The sequence below is a fragment of the Mytilus galloprovincialis genome, chromosome 7 (genome assembly GCF_965363235.1).
Source record: "Mytilus galloprovincialis chromosome 7, xbMytGall1.hap1.1, whole genome shotgun sequence".
Taxonomy (NCBI): Eukaryota; Metazoa; Mollusca; class Bivalvia; order Mytilida; family Mytilidae; genus Mytilus; species Mytilus galloprovincialis.
Genome location: NC_134844.1, coordinates 38,347,946 through 38,361,461, shown reverse-complemented (window position 1 = coordinate 38,361,461; position 13,516 = coordinate 38,347,946).

The following is a 13,516-nucleotide window of genomic DNA, read 5'->3' as shown; positions in this document are numbered from 1 at the left end:
TCTTTATAGTACTTATTTCCCCATTGTTTTTATATTGATTTTGTTAAAGGTTATTTACATTTCCTCATTTTAATTTTTTATGTATAGGTGAACATGTTGCCCCCTGCTATTGTAAGTGATAAATTTGTCCTGGTAAAATATGTCTGGGCGGACAAATATTACTAGTATAAAAAGTCCATGGTTACAGAATTTACTAGTATATTTAGTCCTATGTTAGTAATCTACGTCCCCAGACCAATTTTCCTAGGAAATCATGTGCTATAAAATCCTATAATAAATTCAATTACATATAAACAATGGAAGTTTAAATGTTGTTTTAAGAATTGCATATTTTTATCCTTGATAAAATTAATGTCTCAGGACTAATTTTCCCAGGAAATCAAATCCATGTCATTAATATTCCTAGGTAAAAACGTCCATGCTCTTAATTTTAAAAGAAGAATGAAAATATTATGGGCCGTTTATTTTTATTAAATGTATGTCCCCAAACAAATTTTCCTAGGAAATCATGTTCATGTTATCAAAATTCCTAGGTAAAAATGTCAATGTCTTATTTTAAAAACGAAATTTTTATAAACAATGAAAACTCGCTATTCATGTTATAATATTGGTGAAGAGTTGTGCATTCACATTTAATAGAATTTTTGTCCCCAGACTATTTTTCCTAGGAAATCATGTCCATGTCATTAATATTCCATAAAAATGTCCATGCTCTTTATTTTAAAAGGTAAATTAAACTGTTATGTTAAATATTTTTTTACAGTTGTGTATCAATATTTTAGTTAACTTAAATGTATATGTCCCAGATAAATTTTTGAAGGATATCATGTCCATGTCATTTAAACATATGTCTAGGTAATAAAGTTCATGTCCTTTATTTTAATAGGAAACATAATGACACTTTCCAATCTTAACAAAGATTTTTTCCCCCATTTTGAACGATTTTTATAAACAGGAAAACTAATAGAAAAACAAGTCTTGGGACAATTTTTCCTAGGATAATGAGTACCAGACATATTTTACTAGCTATGGACTTATTTTCCTAGGAACATTTATCCTAGGACTTCTTTTCCTAGTAAAATCATGGACATGGACTTGATTAACTAGGAAAAAATGTCTGGCGGACACATTTTACTACCGGACCAAATTTACTGTTACATCATTATTACCATTTCTTTACAGGTGAAATACAGGTAAAAATTTGGAAAGCTGGTATCTATTCATTTCGGAAAAGTAATGCACGATAATGCAGAAACGTGAAACACGATTTTTGCTGAAAATGCATAAAACGTGATGCACCCCACACTCACTTTATTTTTTTTCTATGTTCAGTGGACTGTAAAATTGGGATCAAAGATCTAATTTGGCATTTGAATTAGAAAATTCATATCATAGGGAACATCTGTACTACGTTTCATGTTTATTGAAATCCAACTTTATCAAAAACTACCTCAACAACAACAAAAAATTAACCTGAAACTCACACTGTCATATTCTATGTTCAGTCCAAGTTGATTGGACTTTAACTTCATCAAAAACTAACTTGACCAAAAACTTACCTGAACAGGATAGACAGACAGACAGACAACAGACTGAAAAAACATAATGTCCCTAGGTCAAACTACAAATGTATCAACATAATATCAATGATTAGTAAAGAAGGCGAGAAATTTAAGTGTGTGCAGTGATGTCAAGATATATATGTATAAACAAAATTATAAACTCAAAGCTTTATATCTGGGACTGTGCAGCCCCTAAATGGTCACTCATGGTGAAATATTTACAATGCCAAACTTAAATGTTTTACCTCAATGACTGATGTCTCAAATTTTGTTGTATAGGTGTTTTGTGTGCAAGACTGATATTAACTAAAAATGCCGGACCTAAAGTGGTAAATATGTCATGCAAATTCAGGGATCCTGAAACACAGGTAAAAGTTTCTCTTTCTAAATAATTATGGTCTACTTACGGCCATATAATTGGGCCATATAATTGGCTGATAAAATGAATGATTATATGCTCCATTAACCCTTCTGTGTATGAATATTGCCTTTAGCCTTTAATAACTTTGGAACAAACAAACCTGAACACTATAAAAAATCTCAAGTATTTAGCTTGTATTTTCTTATCGCAGCAACCTTATACAGTTTATAGTACTTTAATCCAAGCTTCAAAGAGCCAGTGGTGATAATGACAGGTACAAAAAGACCCTAAAATCTGAAGGATCAAGTCCCTCAACTCTCTCATATTGTCTTTAAAAAATGTTAATAAATTAACAACATAAAAAGGTCATCCTTCTTTCACCAGTACCAACCATTGCATTAAGTTTTCAGTATTTGATCATAACATGGAAGTATTATATTGACAGGAACTCCAATAATAAATTAGAACATTCCCATCCCTCTGATTTCTTGAAGAGAATTAAAGGTTCCAACTCAGTTTGTCAAGTACATGACAACACTCCTGTGCCATGCCGCCTTCGCTAGGCCTGTTTTGTTATCTGAAGCTGATCTTATCACATGATTTATTATCATGTGTCTTGTCTACCTATCGATGTATATAAACAAGGAAAAGGGCAAGCTTATTTTCAGGTTTGCTTAATATGTTTTAATCATTGGAACTTGGAAATCGTATAATATCCTTTATTAAAAATTACATATGTAACTTAAAGTCAGGTGTTTGCAGTAAACAAAGTGATACATAAGTGTAATTGTATCCAATGCTGCCGGATAGCTTTAATTTTAAAAGTTTTAAGGTTGTTTATTTTTATCCAATGTTACAAGAAAATTTATTGTTTCCTCTATTCGTCTCAATTTAAAAAATGCTTTTAGACGTATTTAACAAATATAAAGAAGGATCAACAAAATTGGCCCTAAGCAGTTTCTTTTTTTTTTTTATTCTTAAAATTTTACAATGGAAACAGAATTCAAATTTATTTAACAGTTCTGAAACATCTTTTTATTTAAAAATATGCATAGGGTGTTATAACTCATTTACCAAATATAATTAAGACAAAGGGTCTTTTGATTTGAGCTAGGTCCTTGGTTTATGACCTTGAAATTGAGCTCATGGTCATACCCGTACGAAAAACTTGACACGTACTCCAGCCGGACAGTAGCCGTACTGAGAACCGTACTTATAATATTCATTTGGACTTTTCTATGATTTGCTTATAATGGATAACCGGCTGGACTTTCAGCGAAATTAGCCGTAAACCGGCTCGAAATATTTAAATTAGCAGGAGTCCGGTTCAGAAAGTCCAGCTGGACTTTCATAAAAGTACGTCTGAAAAAAATCCAGCGGGCATTTCTGGCAAAAATATGGCCTCTATAAAGTTCAACCGGACTTTACAAAATCCAGCTGAACTTTAAGAAGGCCAGCTGGACTTCAAAAAATTCTGTTTGACCATTAAAGATGATCTCATCTCAACAGGGGCTGATCCACAAAAAAATGGGGGGGGGGGGGGGTCCACCCCCGCAGAACCCTCCCTCTTGATCCACTACTGCTTAGTTTTTCTTTAGATGGTGGATTCTTTTGATTTGATATGCATCATGCATCCCTTGTTAAATTCTGAAAATAAAATAAAAACAAAATCAGATGGCATTATGCATAAAATGTATACTGCTTGTTTCGTTTTCTTTTTTCTACTGTCTTATTGGCAAAATCAAGAAATGGGGAATTGTGAAGCTGAATGCTTACTCCTAAAAACTGTGGTTAAAATTATCATGATTATATATTAAGCCTAAATAATTAACTTTAACGTGCATATAAATAAAGTAAAGCTTTAAAGATCACTCAAACTGAAATTTTGCTATTTATTATGTTGCAATTATTTCATCAATACTTTGAAGAAAAAAGAGCATATCAGTATAATATCACCAAAATGTTGGAATTGAACTGTACATTATGTACTTACCAGAATATGCAATCCAAAATACATGCAAACAGCAATCTTCCTAAATTGAAATTGATGCCAGTCAGGTCCATCTTCTCTAATATAATGTGAAAAGAGCTACTTCCAAACAAATTTTGCTTTACATCCAATGTAAATTTCTCATGTTGTTCAAGAAAGAAGACACATCTTCCTGTTTATTCCAAATTCAAATTTTGTTGTATTGCAATACATGAGGTTGTTTGAGGAGCTGTGAAAAATTTTCTTCCTATGATTTCTTGCATATGTCTTAATTTTGAATATTGTGATATATTAAAAAAAGAAAATCAATTATTAATTTGTTGAATTATGAAATGTTTAATAAAATAGATAGTAATTGCAGATATATGAATTAAGAAATGTGTTATCCTTCAAATGGCCTCATGATCAACCTCTGTGTAGATGCTACTTCCTGTGACCTGTCCAAACTGAGATTAATTGAAAACAGATGTCACAGTTTGGCTGATGAAAATTTTCTAAGTCAAAATTCCTGCTCATAAATGACAGTAAAATTTTCTATGACAAAAATCCTGCTGATCATTCTACAGAAAGAATAATTTTCTTCAAAAGTCCAGTCGTGTTTATTTTCTTGTCAGAATTACAAAAAGTGCGGTTGGACTTTTAAGAAAATACCGGCTGGCAAATAACCGAAGTATGAGAAAAGGTACGTGTACGGCTCTTGTCAGACTGGACTTTTCAAAGTCAGACTGGAATACGTCTCAAGTCCAGCTGAAGTCCAGTTGAACTCCTGTTGAAATTTTCGTACGGGTAGGTTAATCTGACGTTCTAGATTTTGAGCTTCCCTTTTACCATGGGACTTTTTGATTTTAGTTGCAAGCCATATGTAGTGATTTTGCTAGCGCTCGTCACTTTCGTAATTTACGAAAGGGTTTTCGCATTAACAAAAGTATTTCAAAACAATTTCATCACTTAAATTTTGAAAGTGTAAAAATATTTTCGCATTAAAATACTATAAATCTACCTGTCTTTATGTTTTGACAAGTTTATGACCCAAAGGTCATTAAAATTTTCAACAGGTGTTACAAGTTGTGTTTACAACTAATCAACTTTTCCCCATCATATGAGTCACTAATCCATTAATTATTATTAAACCTCATAATTGACCATCATAATTATTTCCCCAGGAAAGTCAGTTGGCATTTCAACTACCAGGAGTTTCGTCATTTGATTGAAATTGTTACCCTGCGGACAGTTCGCATTTGAATTTCATTATTGAAGTTTGTTTGTCATAGATTTGTCATTCGAACGCATTTTCGTCACAATTGATATAAATTGTCATCAAAAACTTTCGACAATTCCATGTAAAATATAGAAATTTATACTAAACGTTCAGAGATGGTGCTTCCAGAGTGAGTGTACTGTGTGCTAAGCATGCGTGAAGTGGTTCGATGACTATTTATAGACCCTGATAAAAACATAAAATACAAAATCATTTAGAAAGAATTAAACGAAAGAGACAAATATACATCCTTGGTCCCTTTCTGTTACACAAAAAAAAGGTTGATTTTCATAGCCCGCAAAAGTGACTATATAAAGCCCTCAAAATCCTAGCTTAAACCCTGCATATGACCTTGACAAAAGAACCGGTGTCATATGGTATTTTGAACCCCCTGAAAAGTGAACCCGGGGTCAAATTACCATGCAGTAAAATGACCCCGGGGTCATTATACCATATGGTATTTTGACTCCGGGGTCATTTTTCACATATGGTATTTTGAACCCCCCTGCGGTATATTGAACCCCCCTGTGTCTGATAAATAGTATTGCAGATAATCTAATTTTCAATTAGTTGGCTATCAATTTTTTTAATTTGAGGTTTTTAGTAGGGGTCCAATATACCGGAGGGGGGGTCAAAATACCATGGCAAAATAATTACATTAGATGTATGTTTCATTATAATACTGTATTCTGATTGGCTAACTGCACATTACGTGTTCTTCCGTAAGCAGTTGCATTGCTCAATACAACTTTTCATTCATGATAACACGTGGTCCAACAATAAAGTGCACAGGTGAATTAAATAAAAAAATATATAAAATTCTTGTTTTCATGATCATAGCTAAAAAATGTAATTATAAGTACTGAATGCTTCTTTTTGTAACTTTATAGGGTTGTAAAAGCGTTGACCGTGCGCACATTTTTAGAATGAAGCGCTTCCGCGCTTCATACAAAATGTACTTCGGTCAACGCTTTTACACCCCAATAAATTTACAAAAAGAAGCATTCAATTCTTAAGTAAAATTTTCAGAACATCTTTTCCATTATGTTAAATACATACAAACTCCTTATTAGAGTACTATTACTATGTTTAAGAGTTATAGAATAGCTTGAAATTTTGAAATTCAAGGTCTATAGTAGGGGATCAATATACCGCAGGGGGGTCAAAATACCGTGGCAAAGTAAAATTTTCAAAATATCTTTTCCATGATGTTAAATACATACAAACTATTTAAAAAGAGTTTTATTACTATGTTTAGTACCGTAGTTAGAATAGCTTGATTTTTTGAAATTCAAGGTCTATAGTAAGGGGTTAAATATACCACAGGGGGGATAGTAGGGGGTTAAATATACCGCAAAGGGGGGGGGGGGTAAAATACCATGGCAAAGTAAAATTTTCAAAACATCTTTTCCATCATGTTAGATACATACAAACTCCTTATTGGAGTATTATTACTATGATTAAGAATTAGAAAAGCTAGAACTTTTGTATTTCAAGGTCTATAGTAAGGGGTTCAATATACCGCAGGGGGTTCAAAATACCATGGCAAAGTAAAATTTTCAAAATATCTTTTCGATGATGTTAAATACATACAAACAACTTATTACAGTATAATTACTATGTAAAGGGGTTAGAATAGCTTGAATTTTTGAAATTCAAGGTCTATAGTAGGGGGTTCAATATACCGCAGGGGGTCATAATACCATGGCAAAGTAAAATTTTCAAAATATCTTTTCCATCATGTTAAATACATACAAACTACTAATTGGAGTATTATTACTATGATTAAGAGTTAGAATAGCTAGAACTTTTGAAATTCAAGGTCTATAGTAAGGGGTTCAATATATGGCAGGGGGGTCAAAATACCATGGCAAAGTAAAATTTTCAAAATATTTTTTCCATCATGTTAAATACATACAAACAACTTATTACAGTATTATATTAACTATGCAAAGGAGTAAAAATAGCTTGAATTTTTGAAATTCAAGGTCTATAGTAGGGGGTTCAATATACCACAGGGGGGTCACAATACCATATGGGCAAAGTAAAATTTTCAGAACATCTTTTCCATTATGTTAAATACATACAAACTACTAATTGGAGTACTATTACTATGTTTAAGAGTTAGAATAGCTAGAACTTTTGAAATTCAAGGTCTATAGTAGGGGGTTCAATATACTGCAGGGGGGTCAAAATACCATCCCAAGAGAAAACGAAAACGGGATCGATCGGGATCCCAATGCAATCCCGGTGAAATTGTCAGGATAAGCCAGGATAAGCATCTGGAGGCGGGATCCCATTTGGGATAAATATCTGAAACTGGGATCCCATTCGGGATAACTGTCTGAAGCCGGGATTCTAGTCTAGATGAAACGGGATAAATATCGGACACTGGGATCCCAATCGGAACTGTTTACAGCCGGGATCCCAATCGGGAAACTGTCTGATGCTGGGATCCCAGTCTAGTTAAAACGGGAAATTGTATGAACCATAATTAATTTATGTTGTTGAAAATATGCAAGTGTTTTGTTTGTGTATACATATGTCTCTAATAACATCAAGTATAGGTTATTGGTGTTAATTAACAATGAGTATGACACCAAAGCTGTCAGGTGAAGCCAATCACATTTAAGTGTCACTTAATATTCCGTTTGACAGATATTTATAAGTCAGAAAAATGCCGAGATTTTCGCAATAAAAATGACAGGGCGTCCGAGGAAATGTCAACGGGTGTTTTGCCAGACAAGCTTGGGCGTTTCTAATGTTCCCCAAGTTCTCATAAGTGCGTTTCTATTAGTTGTCGTCCGGCATCAATGATAAGATAATGACTGACGTCGTAAAACGTTGGTTTCTCAACTTATGTAAAATGTAAAAAAAATCATGACCACGTGCTTTGTTTTCAATTGTACTGAACAGTTCGACCCAAGAAAATACTGTCCTAAATATAAATGCGGCCACTTTCTTATCCGCATGCACCAGGTGCCGATTACTAAAGTATTCTTTTCTTATATTTAGTAAAAACTGGCCAGTAATTAATACTTTTATGCGATACCCTTAATTTATTTATAATACCGTTACGGAGACAGATCAACTTGGCCGATATAATTTGGGGCGAGATTGTCACGTCGACGTTTGTGTACTGGTAAAAACGTCATCAAAATTTGTTTACGCTGAATTATGGACAGGACGAAGATGAAGATGTTTTCAGATAAGTGCATTAATAATTTAATTTAACATGTGTATATGTGCATATAATGATTATAAAAATAATTTATTGAGGAACTATGATTTGTATGGTTTTTATCTGAGCAAATCAACATCAGAAAGTCTGAAAGCATAAACTGAAAATATATTTATTTTTAACATATCCTACCGTAGTCTAAAATCGTTCATCTTGTCAGTTCGTTAGGTATTTGTGTTTGAACTTAACACACGGGGAAACTCCGCATTGACGTCACTACGCTACTTCCGGCGTAGAAAAACAATGTAGAATACGTTTTTTTCTGCAATTTTGAATAAAAAAACATTTCTGAAGGTAAGTTTTCATTGGTGTTCTCAATTATTGCTAAAAAATGCCAAATTTCTAATGCCCGTTTCAATCCCGACTTCCGAATGTCTAAAAAACATTCTAGAACTTCACAAAATCCCACTTCCGGCCTCCATTGCTTTGTGTACATTCCATTCAGCGTCATCAATCTTGTGGCAGCCAATACAGGTCAAGCAAATCGTATTTTTAGGAATTTTAAAATGACGTGCTCCTTACGTCTTTCGCGATTTTCCCGCGAAAAAAGCCCAACCAAAATGAAAGGAAAACTAATTGAAAAAACGATGCCCATGCCATAATTTTGTACAGGAATATAGAGTAGGTTAATGAAAAATAATTTACATTTATTTTTTATAGAATTTTCTTTTATTCATTATAAAAAGATCGATATTCTGACCATCATGACTGTAGATAAATATTCATACAGAATTCCATTGATGTCAAAAAAGGGATGGCAAAAAAGAGTTTTCCTGTTGAATAAAACCCAAAATTATTGCAAACTATTTTGAAGCAATATCCCACAAAGAAATAATGTAATTGCCGTAGACTGGAAAATCCCCTAATTGACAGTAGAGCAATTTGATTGGGTAGAACGAATTGACATCACGTGATTTTGACGCCATTGAAATTTAAATGTAAACAAACAAGGTCAGAAGGTTCAGTATGGGACAGCATCGTACATTTAGTTACTGACAAATAATTATGAGTTACCAAGCTTGACAATGCATGGTAATAAAAAATGAAAGTTAAGTGTACAGAAAAAATAAGAAAAAAATAGCCTTAGGATAACGACTTATCATTACACCTGGATATACAATGAATAAACTTGTTAACTTGTCACATAACAGGCATAAATAGTAGGTATGTCAAAATTTAATTCAGTTGTGTGTATGTTTATTTGGTGAAAATAAGTCGCTATAGTTATTTATCGTCAGGGGATAAAAAAGGGGGAAGGTAATTAATTTGCAAAAAAAATAAAAAAACCTTCCAAGACTTCATAATTATTTGGACTAGCTTCCAATCTACTGTATTCTATAAACATTAAACATGCAATAATATTTCTATTGAATTTGTTGCTTCAAAACGTATTGAACAAATGATTCTTTGTGGATTTTTTTGATACTTTTAGGGGATATACTGATCTTTTTAAATGGAGCTTCCAACGAAACAGATTGCATGCAGATATTCCAGTTACCATAATTTACTCAGCAATTCTAGTTGGAAGTACAGAGACAGCAAATTGATTAACAGAAAGGAAAACATGACATGTATCCTTTTGCATAAATAACCCAGGATTCCCAGTGGCAGTGCAATTTGAATTGGTGCATGTATATCCTGCTGGTATTTATTTTTCGGATCCCGCTTTTTTTTCCGGGAATCCCAGTATATTTCCACTGGGATTTACATCGGGATCCCGCTTCTTTTACGGGAATCCCGAAATTTATCCCAATACATTTACATCGGGATCCCGCTTATTTAGCGGGAATCCCAAAATTTATCCCAGTGGGATCCCAATCAAAATCCCACAATATCCCAGTGGGATCCCACCTAATTCCACCGGGATAAAATTTCGGAATCCCGGACTTTTGGCGGGATTCTTGAAATTTTATCCCGGTGGAATTAGGTGGGATCCCACTTGGAATCCCATCAAAATTCCAGCCGGGATTCCAGTGGAATTCCAGATTTATTTTCTCTTGGGATGGCAAAGTAAAATTTTCAAAATAACTTTTCCGTCATGTTAAATACATACAAACAACTTATTACAGTATAATTACTATGTAAAGGGGTTAGAATAACTTGAATTTTTTAAATTCAAGGTCTATAGCAAGGGGTTCAATATACCGCACGGAGTCAAAATACCATGGCAAAGTATAATTTTCAAAATATCTTTTCCTTGATGTTAAATACATACAAACTACTTAATGAGAATTTTATTACTATGTTTAGTACTGTAGTTAGAATAGCTTGATTTTTTGAAATTCAAGGTCTATAGTAGGGGGTTCAATATACTGCAGGGGGGTCAAAATACCATGGCAAAGTAAAGTTTTCAAAATAACTTTTCCATCATGTTAAATACATACAAACAACTTATTACAGTATTATAACTATGTAAAGGAGTTATAATAGCTTGAATATTTGAAATTCAAGGTCTATAGTAGGGGGTTCGTTATACCGCAGGGGGGGGGGGGGTAAAATACCATGGCAAAGTAAAATTTTCAAAACATTTTTTCCATCATGTTAGATACATACAAATTTAAATCCTTATTGGAGTATTATTACTATGATTAAGAGTTAGAATAGCTAGAACTTTTGTAATTCAAGGTCTATAGTAAGGGGTTCAATATACCGCAGGGGGGTCAAAATACCATGGCAAAGTAAAATTTTCAAAATATCTTTTCCATCATGTTAAATACATACAAACTACTAATTGGGGTACTATTACTATGATAAAGAGTTAGAATAGCTAGAACTTTTGAAATTCAAGGTCTATAGTAAGGGGTTCAATATACCGCAGGGGGGTCAAAATACCATGGCAAAGTAAAATTTTCAAAATATCTTTTCCATCATGTTAAATAAATACAAACAATTTATTACAGTATAATTACTATGTAAAGGGGATAGAATAGCTTTTTACTTTTCCATGGTATTTTGACCCCCCTTACGGTATATTGAACCCCCTACTCTAGACCTTTAATTAAAAAAATTCTAGCAATTTTAACTCTTTTATGTAGTAAAAATACACCAATAAATAGTTTGTATGTATTTAACTTGCTGGAAAAGATATTTTGAAAATTTTACTTTTCCATGGTATTTTGACCCCCCCTCTAGCTACCACGTTACATTGAACCTTCTACTCTTGACCTTTTATTTAAAAAAATTCTGGCAATTTTAACTCTTTTATGTAGTTAGAATACACCAATAAGTAGTTTCTATGTATTAAACTTGCTGGAAAAAATATTTGAAAATTTTACTTTGCCATGGTATTTTGCCCCTCTGCAGTATATTGAACCCCCTTCTCTAGACCTTAATTTAAAAATTCTGGCAATTCTAACTCTTTTATGAAGTAAAAATATGCCAACAAGTAGTTTGTATGTATTCAACTTGCTGGAAAAGATATTTTGAAAATTTTACTTTGCCATGGTATTTTGACCCTCCTGCAGTATATTGAACTCCCTACTCTAGACCTTTAATTTAAAAAATCTGACAATTCTAACTCTTTTATGTAGTAATTAAAAGAATACACCAACAAGTAGTTTGTATGTATTAAACTTACTGGAAAAGTTATTTGAAAATTTTACTTTGCCATTGTATTTTGACCCCCTCCCCGTTTTTTACCATGGAAAATCAAAACTACCCTTATATATATATATATATGTTATAATTACAAATTATTTAAGCATTCAAGCTACATATGGTCTAGTTATAATGTGTCAATAAGTATTTTGAATGACATTTTGTTGGTAAAGACTTCAGAGCACTTATACCAAGCAAAGATATTTCTTATAATTAAGCATGTAAAATGTACCTCCCCTTCTTGTATGAATGATTGTTTAATCTATGATAAGCTTTAGAATAATGTATATTGTTCTAATAATCATCTAGGATGAAAAAAACAGGGGGGTTCAATTTACCATGGGGGTTCAATTTTCCATACAGAGGGGGTTTAATTTACCATAGCGGTATTTTGACCCCGGGGTCAATTTACCAGGGGGTTCAAAATACCATATGACACCGGAAATGACACTATGTAAATCTGAAGTAGCCTTTTCTTTGTAATTTTTTAATGTAAAAGAATATAAAACCATATGTTTTTTTTAAATCAGTGTCAATTAAACATTTAAACATGACGTCCTTATAAACGCTTTGAGTACACACCCGTGGTAAAATATGAATATATTGTTGGGCTGTTTCAATCATACTCCCAGGTCATATGCTTTTTTATGAATGTCATAAAACAATGATGTCAGAATATAAGCATTATATGGGAAAATACACACTTGTGAAACCGAAAATCATCACAATGAGACAAATAAGTACAAATATCATTCATCCAAACATATCTAAATATGTTATAGTAAATAGTTTAAGCATGTCACTTATTTAGTTTGTTCCTTATTTTACATCAATTTATTAGTACATTTATTTATGTGAACAGAAAATATTGTCTTCACCTTAGGAGCGCTTCAATAAAAAGCAATTGCTGTATTTGTCCTATTAGAATCAAAATAATTCATGGGGGGTGCATATATCTTGATTTTGCCACGGGTTGTCCCTTTATGCCGATATTTAACCCCTTACTATCACTATAAGGGTAAAATATTTGTCATAAAGGGCCAACCCATGGTAAAATCATGATATATTCAAGCCCCCATGAATTATTTCTAAAATTAATTATTACTGCAAGTAACAAATAATCTCCCTTATTTAAAAAAAAATACCGTATATTTTTGGAATCAGCATACTACAAGCTATAATTTGATACCGTTGCCTAAATAAATGACATTTTGAACCAAATTTTTACTATTTTCATATTGAAATACTTTTTTTTTTTGGAAAGACTTTCAATTGTTCTCTGAACAATTGGTTTTTTAATTTCTTTTTTTTTCAATTATTGCTTCATTTTGGCAATTAAGCAGGCAAGTCACATTTAAGAGTATGATTTTACTCTTACTTTCTTTATTTTGTAGGCAATTCTACCACTGATAAAAAAGGATTTTGGCCTGACACTTTTGGAAAAGCTATCAAAAGTACACCTCGAAACCAAGTTTTCACGAAACTCGGCAATTTGTCTGGTGTTTAG